General features: G+C 60.6%; 1 long non-coding RNA gene across 12 annotated transcripts in view; it reads right to left on the bottom strand.

Moving 5' to 3' along the window:
• The window catches only part of LOC144281300 (uncharacterized), a 264069-nt gene that overhangs the window by 227868 nt on the left and 17721 nt on the right, over positions 1 to 18480 (bottom strand). For 3 of the 12 annotated variants that reach the window (XR_013349854.1, XR_013349868.1, XR_013349860.1), the window contains exon 2: positions 17169 to 17258. The exons of 2 other annotated variants lie outside the window; for them this stretch is intronic. This is a non-coding gene — a long non-coding RNA (uncharacterized LOC144281300). Of the gene's footprint in view, positions 1 to 2847; positions 3025 to 6964; positions 7150 to 8140; positions 8908 to 11824; positions 11981 to 13356; positions 14154 to 17168; positions 17259 to 18480 lie in introns of those variants that run through there. 7 more of the 12 variants (XR_013349862.1, XR_013349863.1, XR_013349864.1 and 4 more) reach the window with 7 other exon arrangements.

Here is an 18480-nt window from a genome sequence, read left to right as displayed (position 1 = left end):
GCCCTCTGTGCATTGTTGGCCTTCGGCATCTCCCACCCCTGCCTTGTAATCAGGTGGTTGCTGGGTTCAAATTTCCTTTCGGTGTGAAAATGCAAAGCGACCTGGGCAGCAGGAGCAGAGCAGGTGTCCTCTTTCATCCAGCTGGGGTCACTGTCCCCTAAGGGCTCCCCCCCTCCTTGTTCCCCTCCCCCAGTCCCTCCTGCCCCACAGAGGTCTCAGTCCTCGGCTCATCAGGACCTGGCTGAGCTCCAGGCGGTCAGCCCCCTGCCCCCTGGCCTCGGGAACAAGGGGGCCACGACGGGGGCCCCAGGAGGGCAGGCTGGCCCCCGGCCAGTGGGTCCCCAGATGCCATGCAACCCACACCTGAGCCAGGTAAGAGAATAGGTGTATGTAAACAGTATTTGAAAAAGAAAATAGCTGTACAAATACAGCGCTTGTTAACACAGGTGTTTATAGGTGGAATTATTTTTCTAGGGCTGCTATCTCCCGAGCTTCTTTGTGAGTCCCAGTTCACACCTGCAGGGACTTTCCTATTAGGTGAAAGCACAGAGAGGAAACAGAGAGTCCGTATCGACTTCGCGGAGCAGGAGGTCAGCGATCGGCTGCAAGCCCGGCTGGTTTCCACCCAGTCAGTCTCTTCCTGCTGGAGCGACTTTATTTTTTTATTTATTTTTCTTAACCTGCTCTAACAGGATCCGGCCCGTGCGGCGCTTCCTGCTCGGGGACGAAGCTGCTCGTGAGCGCCCGGGGCGGCCCCTTTCCCGGGCCCGTGGGCGCTGCCTGGGCGCTCCTGTCTCATCTCTCCTCTCTCCCCAGGGCGAGGCTCGCTATTTCTACTCCAGGGACGAGAAAACCAAAGACACTTGTCCGAAGTCCCGGAGCTCCTGCGAGGGGAGGATTCCACGCTGGGCCGACTCCGGAGCTTCAGCGGGAGGGGGCTCCGGCCGCGTCCCCGAGACCCGGCCCCGGGGACAGGGGCACCGCAGGTGGAGGCACAGACGCCTTCGGCCGCAGCTGCGGTTTTGTTCAACCTCGCGGAGGACGCAGCACCGTCAGGGTAGCAAGCAGCAGGTATCAAAGACTGTGGAAGAGAAACTTAGTTGCCACTGATCCGCACGCTTAAAAATGGTGAGGATGGGGATCCCTGGGTGGCGCAGCGGTTTGGCGCCTGCCTTTGGCCCAGGGCGCGATCCTGGAGACCCAGGATAGAATCCCACATCGGGCTCCCGGTGCATGGAGCCTGCTTCTCCCTCTGCCTGTGTCTCTGCCTCTCTCTCTCTCTGTGACTATCATAAAATAAAAATTAAAAAAAATAAAAAATAAAAAAATAAAAAAAATGGTGAGGATGGCAAATTTTGATGTGATGAGTAGTTTGCCATAGTTTCAAACATTTATAGAAGAGAGACTCAAGGGTCTGTTTGCCAGCAGCAGGGACAGGGGAGGGGGGGGAGGACACCTGCGGAGGGTGACAGCAGCCCTGGCGTCGGTGAGGCCAGGGGAACGTGGCAGCCTGGGGGACACCGGGAGGGCTGTGTCACTGCTGGAGCCCGGCAGACTGAAGGAGCGGGGCCAGTGGACACGGTGACCTGCTGGTCAGAGGCCACCCGGAGGAAGGCTCTTCATGGCAACCTGGCGGAGGTGACCAGGGGTGAGCGGCGTGGCATGGGGAGGCCTCGCTCCCTAGGGTCCCCAGACATGCCTGGGAGGGGCCGAGCCTCCCACAAGCACACAAGGTGGGGCTCAGGCGATGCCACCGGCATCACCGCATCTACAACCCCTGAGGCAGACTTTATTCTTCGGTTTTAGCAGCAAAATCCTCCCGTCCATCTTGAAAAATGAGATTTCTAGAAGTGTTGCTTGAGAACTATTGTTCTCGGGACGCCTGGGTGGCTTTGCGGGTGAGCATCTGCCTTCGGCCCTGGGCGTGATCCTGGAGTCCAGGATCGAGTCCCACGTCGGTCTCCCTGCATGGAGCCTACTTCTCCCTCTGCCTGTCTCTCTCTCTCTCTCTCTCATGAATAAATAAAATCTTAAAAAAAAAAAAAACTGTTGTTCTCTTCCTCCTGCCTCTTGGACCTCCATTCACAAACCAGCTCCATTTCACAGATGAGGAAACCAAGGGTCAGAGAGAGACATGGGGCGTTCACAGGTGGGTCCGATGAGCGAAGGCTGGCCGGGGTAGAAGCTCAGGTGTCCTGCATCCCACGGTGGCTCTCCCATCCTCCATGACACTGGAAAAGGGGGGTCCCCGTGAACAAACAGGGGGTCTGGCCCTCTCCAAACTCCCTGTCTCCTCCCTGGGCCCCAGTACCCCTCTCCCTCCATGTGGCAGATGTGCCAAGGCAGGCGGGCACACGGACCTGAGCTCCCATCGGAGGCCAGCAGCTGGTCACCCTGTCACTGGCCCGGAGGAGGGGCTTGGAGAGAGGAGGAACACCGAGAGAGGATTTTATCCTATTTTATTTTATTTTACTTTAAAGTTTTATTTCTTTATTTGAGAGAAAGAATAGAAAGGGGCAGAGGGACAGGGAGAGAATCTCAAGCAGACTCCTCACCAAGGTTACAAGCCCAACACGGGGCTTGATCTCAGGACCCCGAGATCGTGACCTGAGTCAAAGTCAAGAGTCAGATACTCAACTAACTGAGCCACCCAGGAGCCCCCCACAATCGAAAATTTTGAAGTTTGCCGAGGAGAAGCTGCAAGGTTTTCCATCTGCATCTATGACAAGTCCCTAAAAGATGGGACGTGCCGATAAATGAATGAGTAAAAGATGGGACAGTGGACACTATTTGGTGTCGTTCTGATTAAGATAACCTCACATTACGGTCTCGGACCCACTCTGCCACCTGGAAGTGATGAGAATGCTGGGATGTATCCTCACGCCCCGCCGCCACGCTCGAGACTGCGCTGCACGCTGGCACCCTCCATGCCAGCGGCCTTGGGGGACAGCACACCCGGAGCTGAGGGGTACGGCAGCACCCCGTCGGCGGTGCCTCAATCAATGAGCGGATATTTGGTGAACCCTGTGTGCCAAGAACATGCATGATACAAAGAAATGGACCTTCCATCGAAGCTCACTATTTCCCCTTACTCTCTATCACCCCAGTGTGCAAAAGACCCCCTATACACACACCCGGACACACCAATTCACACACACACACCCCGGGCCAGGCCCGAGGCCTCTCCTGCCGTGTGTGCAGTTGTAGACTTAGCCCTGCACACACATCCGGCCGCATCTTCGGACCCTGCAAGTTGCCCAAAGCGCGCTGCGTGCCCTGGGGGTGGCCACCCACCTGTCAGCACCTGAACAGGACAGGTGTCTCCCAGGTGAGAACTACCTCCGGCTCTGGCTCTAAGGGAGTGCCTCTCCCCTGTGCTTCCTGGCTGGGCAAACCGCGTCCCTTCCCCCGTGGGCTCCCCCCGGGGTGGAGGCCCACGCACCAGGCACAGCTCAGAGGTGCCTGGACACAGACAGGCCCGGGCTCCGCAGGCCAGGACAGCCTCTGACGCCCCCCAGGATTGCCAGGCAGCTGCCTTCTCAGTGTGTGATGGGGTGACACTGGCGCCCATGAATAATCATGAAATAAAGGGAGATAATTAATATTTAGCTTTGCCAGAGGGAAGCACTTGGGGGGAAACCGCCATTTAGTCGGAGGGGCGAGAGTTGTCAGCTGGAGGCCAGGCCTAGCGAGAGGGGCCGGCGGCAGCCCCAGGGCGCCCACGGCAGCTTGCTGGCGCCAAGGTGACCTCCACGGGGCGACGACGCGTGGAGTGGCAGAGGCACAGGCCAGCCCGCATGCAGGTGGGTCCCCCTGGGACCGTGAGCAAGGTCAGGGCCATGCCACGCTGCCCCTCGGAGCCCGCCCCGGGGTCAGCCTGCACAGGGCCTCGGTGGGGCGAGCCAGGGGCACCAGGGAAGCAAATGCCCTGCGACAGGCTGAGCCAAGAAGCCCTAGGCCCCCGCGTGACTGCGTCTGAAGGCAGGGCTCCTAGGAGGCTACTGGATCGGTGGCCTCAGGGAAGAGACCAGCGCTCCCCCCTAGTCACCTTCGCACCAGAACCTGGCCCTGCCGGACCTTGATCTGGACTCTCAGCCTCTAGAGCTGTGAGAATTTCTGCCGTCGAACCCCCCAGTCGCCAGCAATTCGTGCCATGGAGGGCAGCCCAAGCTAAGACACCTCCACCTGCCCTCCCAGGACAGAAAAACCCTCTAACACAGCAACCCCCGAGAGGCCATCTGATTAGGCTTGAATACTTCCAGGGATGGGGTACTCGCTCCCATTCCTTCAGCTTTGGGACAGTTGAATGGAGAGAATTAGGGACTTTGGTCCTTGAAGTCTTGTGTTCAAAGCCCACCTCTCCTCCGTCTATACGGTCCCTTCTACCTGGGGCAGGGAGTAGTCGCACACACGTGCAGGCTAGCCCGGGACCTGAGCACCGAGACTCTGCCTCCTTCCCCCTGGGCACCCACGGCCTCCCCCAAGGCCTCTTGCCTCCCCACCCGCCGCCAACCACCACAGGCTTTCTCCTGGCCTTTAGCTGTGGCCTCCCAACTTCCCCTCTCACGGCCTCTCCCAGATGCACGCTCCACACTGCTCAGGGCCAGCTTGCCGAAACACCCTCTGACCTCACACTTGCCCATTGAGAATTGCCACCGTGTCTCCCCAGGCCTGTGGGACAATGGCGTCCTCGGTGCTTCATACCCAGTCCCAAAACTTGTTTCTGTGACATCTCCAGCTCCGGTGTGACCTCCCCTGGCCCAGCCCCACCCACCATGTGCATCGGCACGCACACACGGGCACACTAGAGGTATGTGCACATGCACTCGCATGCACACACGCACACACTGCACCCACGTGTGCGTACACACACACACACACACACCCTCCAGCCACTCTGTCTGCCGGTTGCTCCGACTTCCAATGACAGTGTGTCGCTGCTGCCCTGGCTGTGTGACCCGTGACAAGTCACCCTCCACATTTCAAGTCTCTGCCCATCTGTAAAATGGGAACAATCAAATCCTCTCTATCTATCTCCTTGGGGTTTCTGAGCTCTCAGTGGAAGGATGGGGATGAAGTCTGACGCAGAGTCTGGCATGTGTAAAGATCTCAATGAATGTTGGCTGCCTTCTGTCCACAGAAAGCCAGGGCTACCTCTTAGAGAGCCCTACATTGGGGCAGGGGAAGCGGGAAAAGAGAATGGAAATCAGAGGCAGAGGGAGGGGAAGGCAGCCTGGAAGGTGCAGCACTCGCCACCACGGGATAGAACGGAGCTGTCCTTCAGAGCCCCGCCGACACAAACCCTAATTATCCTTCTGATATTCAGATTAAAATATTTACACAGCAAGCAGAGCTGAAACAAAAGCCATAATAATTTTTTAGACTAATTTGTTCCATCTGAGAACAAAAATCCAAGTTGTCTCAATATGAAAAGGATAGAGGATAGGTTTTTCCTCTCCGCTCTGGAAAGATTGGAAGGCATAGTAGCACCGCTGAGGAGGAAAGGACCAGCGTCCAGTGCTGGGGGGCTGCTGGCTGTTCCCAGTGCTGGGCTGAGTCCTGGCTGGTGGGCCTGTGACGGGGGAAGAGCCCTCCTCCCCCCACCCCGAGGGCTCATGCTGGCCTTCATCCAAGGGAAGGAGAGAAGGGTCCCAGCAGCGTCCCCTCCTCCATGGCTGATGGCACCCATGGGGTCCGCACAGCTCCCTTCGCCTGGGAAGGAGCACAGAAGACACCCCCAGAGGCCGAGAGACACAGGGTGGGACAGACTGGGAGGCACAGGGAAACACAGACAGGAAAGAGGCTGAAAGAACGAACTACAAATGAAAAGGCACAGGTCTAGGGAGGAAAGAGGGAGGGACGGGGCAGGGGGGAGATGGGAGGGGCCAGAGACGGGCCTGACTGGGCCTACTTTACCCTCCCCCCTCCTGCTCCAAGGAAAACCAGCCTCCCCTTTGCCAAGTGAGAGGTCAGCAGGTCAGGCCTAGCAGTTCAGAGAAGTGTTTGATTTCTGGCCAAGACAAGGAAAAGACCAAAGTGCCCTGAAGCCCTTGGTCCCCCCCGCCCCCACCGCCAGAACCAGGCAGGGTGGGGCCGCAGCCCATCCCAGGGAAGAGGACCAACGTGGCCGAGGCCTCGGACCGTCTCCTCAGTGAACTGGCTGCTTGGCCCACTTTGTAATTCCCACGCCCCAGAAAGCAGTGGTCTCAGAGGCCTGCCCCACTGAACACCCCCACCCCCGGCCTGGACATCATCCGCTGTCCTTCCCAGGCACTAATCACAACTCAGGGCAGCGGTAAGATCGGCAGCTGGGGGCAGAGACAAATCCCAAGGAGACAAAGCCCAGGTCATTCTCTGTCCGGTTCCTAAGGCTGCCGCACCTGCTAGACTCAGCCAGAGGAAGGCTCTTCACTCAGAATCCTGGTCCAGCTGGAGTGGGACAGGGAGGGGACAGGGATTGGGACCCGAGAGCCGAGCAGGAGCCCCAGGGCCCCGTCCTGGAGGCTGAGCGTCGGCATCTGGCCCGGGTGTGCGTGGTCAGCTCGAGGGAAGGGCCACGGGCCACACAGGGAGCCAGGCCCGGGCCGCAGGGCCGTGAGGGGCTCTGCTGGGGTGACACAGAAAACCCTGGGAGCAGAGCCTGGCACACATGCTCCGCAGACCACCAGCAGCCAGGGGAGAGAGTCGCCCTCGCAGCCCCAGAAGAAACTGACCCTGCCGACACTTTGACCGTGGACTTCCAGCCTCCAGACGCGCAAGACAGTAGCTCTCTGCTGGCTGGGCCACTCAGGTCGCGCTGCGTTGTTACTGCAGCCTCAGCAACAGACGCAGCTGCCCGGGAGCCGTGATGACACCTGTTTTACTGAGGAACGCCTAGGAACTTTGCCAAGGTTGCATGGGCCAGAGCGGGGCCCCTGTGGGGAGCCCAGCTGGGCTCCAACCTGGCCGCTGGGGCGGGTCTCACCTGCGCGCCGACCCCGCGAGCTGCAGTATGTCACTCGTCTCTTGCCCTGAGTGGGAGGCATCCAGTGCAGACCAGCTGGGAAATGCACTTGACCCCTGGCCATGGTCATTCCCTGAAGAAAGAGCTGAGTCAGGGGCACCCTGCCCTCTGCGGGGTGGAAGGGGAGCCGGAGGCCAAGGGCCTTCTGGCACTATCTCAACAGGCAATCAGGAACTAGTTCCCCAGCTACCAGAGCCCTGAGAGATTTCTTCAACTTGGGCCACTTCCCCACTCTTTCCCCTTTCGTACCCACCCTCTGCCCTGTGTGGTGGCTGATGAACCCCTGACAGCAGCAAAGGTCAGCCCTGGGATCCGCAGCAGAGGCTGGAGCCGGAGGAGGGCTCCACCCGCCAAAGGCCAGTCTGGCCCAGAGGGATGGGGGGAAGGGGGGGGCATGCACCCAGGCCTGGAGCCACCAGGGGTAAATGAAACCTCCCTCCATGGGGGACCCAGGGGCCCCCGCCTCGCCAGGGTCAGTCCTGGGTGAGCGCCCAGGCGGGAGCGACCTCAGACTGTGATGTTGTTCAGCTGGCCACCTCGGGTGGGTCCCTAACCTCCCAGCTGCTTCCTGACCAAGATTAGGACACAGGGGGGAAGATAAGATAACGGAGGAGATCCCACCCGGCCCTCACCTCGGGCCTGGGCTCTGCCAAGTTGCTCACTCAGAAGGGTGACGTCCACTGTGCCTCGGGAAGGTAAAGGGGACGTGGGTGAGTGCAAAGGGGAGCTCGGTGCTCCCCGGAACAGGCCGCCATTCCTCCCAACCCAGGGCCCCTTGCCGGCGGGTGCGCTCGCGCGCTGGGGTGGCTGCGTCCGCGTAGTATTTCCGAACCAAAAACACATTTTTTACATATGTTATTCCCCACCCCGATCCTCGCAAGCAATCCCACGAGGTAGAAACTGTTGTGTTAATACACAGATGGGGAAACTGAGATTGGGGCTGGCTCAGGAAAACTGGGCCAGAATTCAAACCTGAGGGACTCCCAGAGGCGCCCCGCACCTGCCACAGGAACCAGCCTCGGGACGGGGCCCGGTGCGAGCAGCGCCTAGGCCACCTGGGGGGACGGGCCCCCACGGAGCTCGCACGGCTCCCCCGGGCAAGCAGAGCCAGCCCCGCTGTCAGAGCCCCCTCCTTACCTCTAACCCAGCCCGTCAGCTGCAGCCTGAGCCCGTTTCCTGTGTTCCGTCCAGAGCAGAAGACAGAGAACCACCCACTCAACACCCATTCTGTAAAAACCCTCGTGTTCCTGCAGACGTAACAGTCATCCTGCAGGCTAGCTTCCCCCAAACTTCCCTCCTGCTTCGAATCCTCCAGCCTTTACCAATCTCTGGGGGCAGTGGTCTGGGGGCGGGAGGCCGGGGGGGTGCAGAGGGAGCCCGCTGTAGACGTGGGCAGGCGTCCTCGGGCTCCCGCCCTCCCGGGTGTACGGGAGCCACGGTCCATGGAAGACAGAAGGGGACAGGGGACAGGCTGGGACAGGCAGGCGGCGCACGGCCCAGGCCCCGGGAGCCCAGCGCTGCTCTGCCTTTGGCCCTGCTACCTCTGCTCTCCTTCCGTCCGATCCACAGTTCCCCATGGTCCACAGGCCTCCAGAACCTCCCTGTCCGGCCAGCTGCCCTCCCCATCCAGACCCGGCCCTTGCAAAACCTGCCGGGTTCCCAGCTCTCCATCCCCGTGTTACGCCGCCCGTGTCGGGTGGGCACCGGGAGGGTCTGGTCCACCCAGCTCGGGCCCTGGCAATCGGGACACATCTCCCTCCTGTTTTCTGATGGGAACACAGGGACGTCTGTCGCTCAGAGCAGAGCAACGGCCTAACCGAACTCGAGATAGCTGCCATCTATCACTTCCCTGCAATCTGCAAGCTTGTCACTCCGCCTGCAAAGATTAGATTAGGGGGAGCCGGGTCATCAGAAAATCCAACTTGAGATACCTAATATCCGGTTCTCTTTTGTCCGAGACCAGCCTCACTGGCACTTTTGCAAGTGTAGAAACAGGGCGGGCAGGCCTCCCCTCTGCGCGAGTCCTCGCCCCCTCGGCCCCCACACCATTAGCTCTTGTCCAAGGGCCTTGCAGTTTTCCAACTTGACGGCCCAAGCCTTTGGGGTCACCCCACCGGCCGGTCCCCGCCGCTGCCCCTGGGTGTTCTTGAGAGGCTCACAGTCCCTCGTCTCTTGCTTCTTCTCTGCCTCAACGGCAATAAAAGCCACCACCCCTCACCCCAGTCCTGAGGGCCCTTCCCCGGAACTGGTAATTGGATAGGATTTGAATGGTGAGTGTGTCCTCTTTGCATTTCACACCTGGCGGTGTGAAACTAATGAAGAAATGGTCTCTTCACAGAAGGCAGCAGAGCGGCGTGCTGGGCTGGGGCCCTACAGCCGGGTCCCACCCTCTGGGAAGACATGCCAGCCAGGTGGCATGGGTGTCCCCTCCCTGCCAGCACCCCAGGGGCAGCCCCGGTCTCAGTCTCAGGGGTGGCCAAACCCCGCCACCTCACACAGCCCCTGGGCCATTCTAGCTGATGTCTCCAAAGCCAAAAGTCCCCCAAGAAGTTTCCGTTTCAGTCTGAGCTCCAGGGGTGCCATGTCACAATGTGTTTCCTAAGCTGGCGCTCCTTGGGTGCGGTTGAGGCCGCAGAGGGTCAGGGACGCTGACCTGCTGCCTGCACCCCCTGACCGCACCTCTCCATCCCTGGCACGAGGGCCCAGGTCCTCGCTCCCGGGGCCAGCCTGGGGTGTCTCAGGGGCTGTCACCTGCAGCCCAATGCCTGGGCCAGACGAGAAGGGTGAGGAGGCCAAGGAGGCTGGGTCCTAAACCCGAGGGCACCCCCAGTCAGGATTTCAGGACGGTCCGGGAGGCACAGGGTGGGCGTTCAGGAGCCATCGGCGGCTGCTCTGGGAGCTCCCACAGGGGGGCCGCTGCCCAGGGCCTGGGCTCCCACAGCCTCGGAGGAGAGAAAGAACCCCGAGTCCTTAGCAGAGAGAAGACCTGGCCAGAGGGGGCCCGGACATTCATTGTCGACGGATCCCAACCCTTCCCTCTGCGGCTGACTTTGTCAAGTCTCCTCCTGCCCCAAACCTACTGCAGGTGAATGCCTGGGAAGTTTAACATTCTGGGGAAACATCACAGCTGTGCTCCCTGGAATCACTCGTGACCCCCCTTGCTTCTCTCCATCTGGCTCCACGGGTCCCTCCCCTTCTCCAGCTCCTTACCCTCCTCCCTCCCTCCCTCCCTCCCTCCCTTCTCCCCCCTCCCTTCTCTCCCCCTTTTCTTCTCTCCTTCTGTGCCTGGGGGGGACCCCTACTTTCATGGGCCCTCTCCCCCAAATGAACGTCTCAACATCTACAAATATTAACTTCATTAATTTGGGGAGGATTTATCAGTGCAGAGGTTAATTGTCTCTCCCTGACATGTTTTTACTGAATACATCTGGGTGACAAAATTAATTTCCTCATTAGCTATTTTTAAAAGTGGAACAAGCTAAGGGGGAAATTGGTGTGGGGAGCCTGCCATGTGAGCTGTCCCGGCCTCCAGGCGGCCCCAGGCTCGGCCCCAGGTTACCCTCCCAGGGCTGCACGCTCAGCCCCAGGACCGAGAACCACCAAGGTCAGGGCTCAGGCGGCGCTGCTTCCAGGGGGAGACCCGAGGTCTGAGTTCTGGGGCGCAGCCTGGTCTCTGCGGTGCCCAGAGCCTCAGGGAGAGGAGGCCTGGGCCCCGCTCGGAGCCCGGACCCGCCCGGGCTGCTGCAGGCCCCTCCCCCTCCCCCTGAGGGTGCCTCCTACTTGGACCCCCCAGTAATGGCTCTCTCAGCAGAGGAAGGCCAGCAGATAGAGACCGAGATACGCCAGAGGAGCCCGGGCTCCACGACCTGTGCTGCTGAGCCCAGAAAGCCAGACCAAGTCACTCTGCCCCCGAGAAGCCAACCCCTCCCTCCACGTGCTTATGGCAGCAGCTTCCAGCCCAGACGCCCCCGCAGAGGGACAGGGGACGGTGGGAACCCCTGCACTGAGGGCCGCTCAATCTGTGGCCCCCGTTTCCTCGACCATGAAGGACTCTAGCTGCCCCACTGCCTTAAAGCCTCTGGAACCGGAGGCTTCCCTCATTCCCATTCAGAGGGCCCAGGAACCTCCCCACCACCAGACCCCATGGCTGTCCCCGCCCATCTTCACCCTCTGTAACCTGCCCCCCAACCTTCCAGAGTGACCCTTCCCCTCACTCTAGGTCCATTTTACCCATCAGTGCTGCCTGCCCAGGACAGAGGCCACCAGAACTGAGAGACCCAGCCAGCTGCAGAGTCCAGAACCCCACTGAGCTGAGCCGGGTACGCACCCCAGCTCCTCCCAGGCGGCAGGCCAGCGCCCTGGGCCTCATCCTAGCAGAGGAGAAAGGCCACGGATCAGACCCTGCCATGGGCCACGGCCAGGCCAGACCCAGGAGCCCCTTCCTCCAAGCCCTGACCTCACCGGGGGTCCAGCTCCAGGCTCTCAGCCCTGTCCTCTCTAGGAAATAAGGCAGGCTGGGACGGGATGCTGATACAAATCCCAAATCTCCTGTTTCTATAAACTGAGATACCGCACACACGCGCGTGCACGCGCACAGGACGCTCCCCAACGGCCGCTTCTGACCTAGCCCGGAGAAATTACCATGTGCAATTCCAGGAACAGGAAAAACCAGACCTAGGGAGCTATCTGAATGTCACACGCTGTCAGCCTGGGGCAGGAAGAGGATGGGCTGCCGGCACCTCCCCTCCCAGGCTTTTATCTCCCTGCAGTTGGGCCTGCCTTTCTCACGGCCACCTCTTCCTCCTGAGGGCAGCAGCTCACCTCGGGCAGAAGGATCCTTGGCACCGGTCGCTCGGCCCTTCCCTAGGCTTGCTGCTCGGCAACCGAGCACCCACGTGGCTGTGCGCCGAAATGACAGAGGGGCCCCTCCCTGCCCGTTGCGGCAGCAGGAGGTGATCACACATACAACGGGACGCACAGTCACATTCCCAGCTGTCCTCCCCACCCAGCTCCAATCTGCCTTCCGTCTGGGAGACCATCTCCCTCCACCTGTCTCCCGCCATCCCTCCCAGCTTCCAGCCTGCCCGGCCCCAGGGGTTCCTGGAATGGGAATTCCAGACCTTGCAGGGGGCAGGAGTCTGGAGAGGAAGTGGGATGATGGGCTCCTGGGCTCCGGCTTCCCACAAGCACTGCAGCCAGCCTGGCCTGGGGATGGGGGCGGGGAGAAGGCCTCAGGGCAGCCCAGGGTCCTGATGCTGAGCCCGAGGATGGAGGGAAGACTTCCCAGAGGGGATGAAAAGGAGCTGGGTTCTGAAGGATGAAGAGGAGTCTGCCGAGCTGGTCAGAGGGGAAGAACGTGCAGAGGGAGCAGCATTAGCAGAGGGCCTGGGACTTGAAAAGGGGCCTGCCTTGCAGGGGAGCTTGAAACCGCCCCGCACCGTGAGCACGTTCGCTTCAGAAGGTCGAGGAGGATGGGCCAGGGGTGGAAGGAGCCCCGGCTGTTTCTCCACATCAGTGCTCAGCAGGAATTAAGCAGAAGAGAGGCAGCCTCCAGCTGTGGGTTGGGAAGAGCACTTGGGGGCAGAGCAGAGGCCAGCCCGGAGCTGTGAGAGCCACGGCAAAGCTCAACCTCAAAACCGGGGAGCACTTCTCATGGCACTGCTTCCCCTAAGAAGCACAGTGCAGGTTGTGTCTGCATCCGGTGGATTCTCAGAAAACCTCGGGGAGCGCGCTGGAAGGTCTCTCTGGTCCTTGGCACCCTGGGTCCGACCCGTGAAGTGGTTTGCCCGCAAGGTTTTGTGGAACCAGGAAAGTTAGATCTTGCCCTGCTTTAGAGATGGGGAAACCGAGATAAAGGGGGGCTGCGTATCAGGAAGCCCGTGCCCGTGCCAGGAATAGCGCTCCCATCGCCCCGGACTCCCACACCGGGACCACACGCTTTTGATGTGGGTGCGGCAGCTGCACGCGTTTTCCTGCGAATGCACCTGGGTTGCCTGTGTCACCTCCAAATGTGGGCATCTGGGTGCTGCGAGGTGCCCCCACCTGAAACGTCGCCTCCCCCCGCCCCCTGCTGAAGCCAGCAGACAGTGTGCAAAAGGCAAGGCAAGAAAGAAGACCCCTCAGAGCAGAGCGGGCACCGGCTCCGTGCGGCTGACATCAAGGCCCGCGTTCATGGAGCTCATTCGGGTCTGTCCCCATCCACGGCCCGGCCCCGTGCAAGGATCTGGTGACAACAGCGGCCTGCAGGGGATGGCTAGAGGCCATCCCCGCTGAGGCTGCTTGAAAGGGAAGGGGGTGGAGACGGGGCTTTGCCCAGCTGGTCCTGGGGGCGGTAGTGCTCCCCAAGGGCTCACCTGTCCTCTCCGGGCCTCCCAGATCTGCCATCCGCTCCCCAGGCTGGAGTGGGGGGGAGGCGGTTCTTGCCTTTGGAAGAACAAATCTTGGTCAGCTCATTTCCTCAGCTCAGCCAGCAAGTGTGGGGAGCAGGTCACCAGAGCGGGGACTTCCAGAGCTGATCGCGCCCGAGCGTGGTGGGGATTGACAGCCACCACCACCGCCCCCCGCCCCAAGCAGCGTGGGTTTCGAAAGCCAAGGTTTTCTTGTCTTCTGAGCCCTGTGACTTTTTGAAAGGGAACAACTGAAGCATTGCTTGGCAATTTTTGTTCTCACTCCAAAGGCACGTTGCTTTGGAAAGTGGTCAGATTCTGCATTTGTTGATTTTAGAATCCAAAAATATGGCAACGGAGAAAGGGGAGGGATGCTTTTTAGGATTTAAGATATTTTCTCAGACACATTTGAAACATGATTATGGCCCAAAATATTAATGGCAGGTGGATCTCCTGCTCAGCAAGGAGCTTCCACAGGCCTGAGCGTGTGTACTAGGCATTTCTGGGGTGGTTACAGTGTTCTGCTCACGTCACCCACCAGCACCCCATGCCCTCAGATGTAAAAATTATCATTGTCCGTATAGTGTATAGGGAGGGCTGTGCCAAGCGCTCTGCACACATCACCTCATTTAAGTCTCAAAAGAATCATAAAAGGAAGTGTCATTAAACCCATTACACAGATAAGAAAACAGAGGCTTAGCACAGAGACCTGCCTGAGCCCACTGCACTGTTCACTGTCAGAACTGGGATGAGCCCCAAGCCCCCCAAGGCCATTGCCGGGAGCCCCCCCCACCACCACCACCACTGTACCATCTCCCCTTTCTCCCTCTCCTGCATCTAGTTTCCACCATGGATGAAACAGTCCCCATCTCACCCCTTACTCCACTGAGCCCCTCCCCACTCCTCCCCAGGCCCCTCCACCCCGCCAGCGTCAGATTCAGGAGCTTCTCCGGAGGAGGTGGCATCCTTGTTGTTGAGAGTGGCTCTGGGTCCCCTGCTGTGTCTAGCACAGAGTGTGCTACCACGAGGGGGGCGGCAAGCGTGCACGGGAGGAGCAGTTTCATTCTGCACCGGGGCGCTGTTTTCCTTCTTCACAAGCCACATCTATGAAGAAAATTAATAAAATCTACTGCCGAGGCCATGCTTGAATGGCGGGCGGGACCCCCTGCAGAGCCAGGTAAAACCCAGCCTGCCCCTCGTGGAGCCGGACGGTTTGCATTTCACGCACAAGGTTCCCAGTGCCTCTGCCGCTGGTCCTGGCCTTGCCCTGCCACCCATCCACCAATTCCTGCCTCTGATTCTTGACCTCATCCCCCGACTCTTGACTTCATCCCCCCAACTCTTGACCTCATCTCCCAATTCTTGACCTCATCCCCCGATTCTTGACCTTATCCCCCGATTCTTGAGCTCACCCCCCTGACTTGACCTCATCCCCCTGACTCTTGATCTCATCCCGATTCTTGACCTCATCCCCTGATTCTTGATCTCATCTCCTGATTCTTGAGCTTACCCCCCGAATCTTGACTTTATCCCCTGACTCTTGACTTCATCCCTCCCAACTCTTGACCTCATCTCTCAATTCTTGACCTCATCCCCTGATTCTTGACCTCATCTCCTGATTCTTGAGCTCACCCCCCTGACTCTTGACCTCATCCCCTGATTCTTGACCTCATCTCCTGATTCTTGACCTCATCCCCCTGACTCTTGACCTCATGCCCTGATTCTTGACCTCATCTATCGATTCTTGATCTCATCTTCTGATTCTTGAGCTCATCTCCCAGATTCTTGAGCTTATCCCCCAGCTTCTTGAGCTCACCCCTGCGATTCTTGACCTCATCCCCCCAATTCTTGACCTCATCCCCCCGATTCTTGACCTCATCCTGGAGAAGAGCTCAAGGCAATTATAACCCTTCACTAAATGCTCATCGGTGTTTTGGACTACTTTGAACCTCTGGTCCAGAGCATAAAAACAATTAATGGGCCCATTCTAAGTGCTCTATTTGAAGGAGTCATCTGTTGCAGTGGGGGATTTTCCTCTGCATTTTTAGAAATGCCAGGAAATAAAATTCTCAGTGTGACTCCATTACCCTCATCTGGGGCACTGCAAGCTCACCACCGTTACACCTTCAAGAGGACCTGGGGCTCCCCGTGAAAGGGGCGAAGCGCAGCCTAGGGTAACGCTCTGACTTCTCAAACCATGATACCATTTATTTTGGCTTGGGCACATTCAAATAAAAAAGAAAAAAATCCCTTATACCCCACACGCGCGTGCACACACGCACATACACCGGCTTTCGGTTCACAATGAATGTGTGGGTCTTTTCTGTGTCTCTGTGGCTGGGTCGCTGGGCCTGGGGGAAGGCCCGGGGGACAGAGGTGGGGCGGTCCCCGCGCTCCGCACACCAAGGGACGGGTCCCCTGCACCCTGCCAGCCCCGTGGCTGGTGAATCACGAAGCCCGTGTCCTTCCCCAGTTACTGTAGCTCACGGAGCTGACTGAAAAACCAGTAGCAGCTGCAGGAAATGGGTAAGAGCACTGACCACAGATAAACTGTAGGACGGCACGGAGCAGTGGCGGAGAGACTCCGGGACAGGAAGTGGCGCGGGCAGGCCGCAGCCCCACGCCCGCTGGTGGGCCACTCCCGCCGGCTGCACCCCCCGATTGTGCCCCGGGGCCCACCGCCCGCGTGGCCAGCACGTGCACAGCGTGGCCAGGGCCCCCAGCCACCCCTTCCTGGGGGTCAGAGGGAGAAGGAGGCCCCAAGGAAGCTCCTGGCTCGGGAGGTCCAGGGCCTCCTGTTGCCGGTGGGGGCGGTGGCTCTGGTCATCAGGCCCCGGGCCGTGCACTGCAGGTCATGCCCTTGCACCTCCTGGACCAGGGTCCCTGCAGGCAGAACAGCCACCTCTCAGGAGGAGGGGGCCAGGCACACGGAAAATGCAAGAATGCAAGGCGGGAAGTGCTGCATCTGTAAGTTACAGACCCGTGTTTTCCAATACCCGCCCCCCGGCTCGTCAGCCAGGTCGAAGGACAGACCCTCTGAGGTTCACGGTGACAGTGGGCATCACAGCCAGGCACCGTGCCACGTCCTGCCCCACCCCGCCCCACCAAATGCCCACAGCCCCGCCGGACACTAGGTCAGGTTGGCCCCCACCGTACAGATGAGCAAACTGAGGCTCTGGGGATGAAGTACGCCTTGCCCCGGGTCGCAGGCCTTATAAAGGGGCAGCGCCCGGATTCACGACCGACTGGACTGCATTTAAATATCCTCCGAGCACAGGGAGTCGCGAGGTGTGGACACGAAGGACAGAGCAGATGAGCAAAGCCTCTGGCTGAGGGCCTGCGGTCCGCGGTGACGCCGTTGGCCCAAGCAGCCCAGTGAGACGGGGCCCAACATTTCTGCACCCCAAAACAGACACAGGGGTGCTTCCAGGGGACCTCCAGGGCAGGGCGGTGAGCCAGGCCCCGCCAGGCCCTCACTTCCCTGTGCCGGGCTTCCTGACGAGCTGTGGTGGGAGCTCCAGGGTCCCCACTGGAACTTGGGAACCGAGGGTGGCCTGGGGGGAGGGGTTCCGCCAAGAGGGGCTGACCTGAGCCCTCCTGGGGCCCTCCTCAGGCTCTCCCTGCAGGCAGCGGCACCCGGGGGAGCGGGCGGGGGCCCCGCGAGCCTCCGAGAGGCGGCCAGGTGCACCTGCCCCTCTGGCAGGAGCGGCCCCCTCTGCTGGCACCCGGGCCATCGCTCGGGGTAGCAAGACAGGAGTTCAGCTGGGCGACTGACTCACCCTTGTTCCTGGAACTGTCTGAAGGCGGGAGAGGATGCTGTGGGTAGGTTCTAACTGTATCATCTGGGCTGGGGCCGGTAGCAGATGGTCCTTACAAAAAAAAAAAAAAAAAATACTTCCATGTGGGCCTAAAATAGCACAGCACTCACCATCAGCTGAATGGGGAAATGTACGGGCCGGTCCGTCACGTGGGGGCGGCCGCGGCGGGCGGCAGGTTGGCCACGGGCACGGCGCAGGCTGCAGGGCAGAAAGGGGAAGCCCACCGACCGCCCAGCCTCGTGGGGGGCAGCTGGCGACGCAGCCCCGCTCGAGCCCCACGACCACCCCGGGCCCCCTCGAGCCTCTCACACGCACCCGCGACTGACACAGTGACAGCAGCACGCGGAAGCCAGGCCATGGGACCGCCGAGTCCGGGTCCCCCTGGGCCCTGGGCAGCTCCCCTTCCCTCGCCTCAGTTAACTTATCTATAAAATGGAGTGAACAGAGCAACATCCTACGGGGCCGGGCCGGGCAGGTGGAGGGTCTCTTACGACCCCCTCTGGGCCCATGCTCGGGGGAGGGGACGACAGGAAAGGGGCCACAGGCTGGGTGGCAGACAGCGCTCAGAAGGGTGGCAGGTGGCTCCTCCTGCCCGTGCCCCCAGAGCTCCGCGACCCCGGGGCCTGAGACAGGGTCTCGGGCGGTGAAGACCCCCGGGTGCGGAGCAGATGGGCCGCTCCGAGGGGCCCCGCGCCGCTGCCCAGCACAGAGGTCTCCCTGAGATGGAGGCGTCCCCGGGGTCCCCTGGGGACGAGCCGGGCGCCGGGCTGCTGGGTGTTTAACAAGTGGCTCCGTCGGAGATTGATTTAAAAAATCGCCGATTTGTGCCCACTTGGGGGATGCAGAGGCCCCCAGCACGGCCAGGTGCTCCGCCGTCCAGCACCCACCCGCCCGCTGCCCCCGAGAGGCCGGCGGGGCAGCGGGAGGCTCGAGGGCACACGGGTCGGGGAGATGTGTGGACGCCGCGGTTGGCCTGTGGGTAGCTGCCCGGTGTGGCCGCGCGTACAGGCGCCGGGGCTCCCGCGTGCGGGGTCAGCCGTGGCACCGCCGGGCAAGAGGGCCGTGGGGTCGTGGCGCTCGTGTCTCCGGGAGGGCCGGGGATGTGGCTGCGGTGACACCCGTGGGGGCGGCTCCGGGCTGCAAAGGCCTGCTCGCCCCCCACCAGCCCGAACCGGGGCGCCGCAGCCCCCCTGCTCCCGCCCGCGCTACCCTCCAGCACTTCTTCAAAGGGCTGTCAGGCCGCCTCCGCTTCCTGTCCTCCCGCCCGTGGGGC

The sequence above is a fragment of the Canis aureus genome, chromosome 12 (assembly GCF_053574225.1).
Source record: "Canis aureus isolate CA01 chromosome 12, VMU_Caureus_v.1.0, whole genome shotgun sequence".
Lineage (NCBI taxonomy): Eukaryota > Metazoa > Chordata > Mammalia > Carnivora > Canidae > Canis > Canis aureus.
Note: the sequence above shows the minus strand (reverse complement) of the source record. Positions and strands in the feature narration are given on the sequence as shown.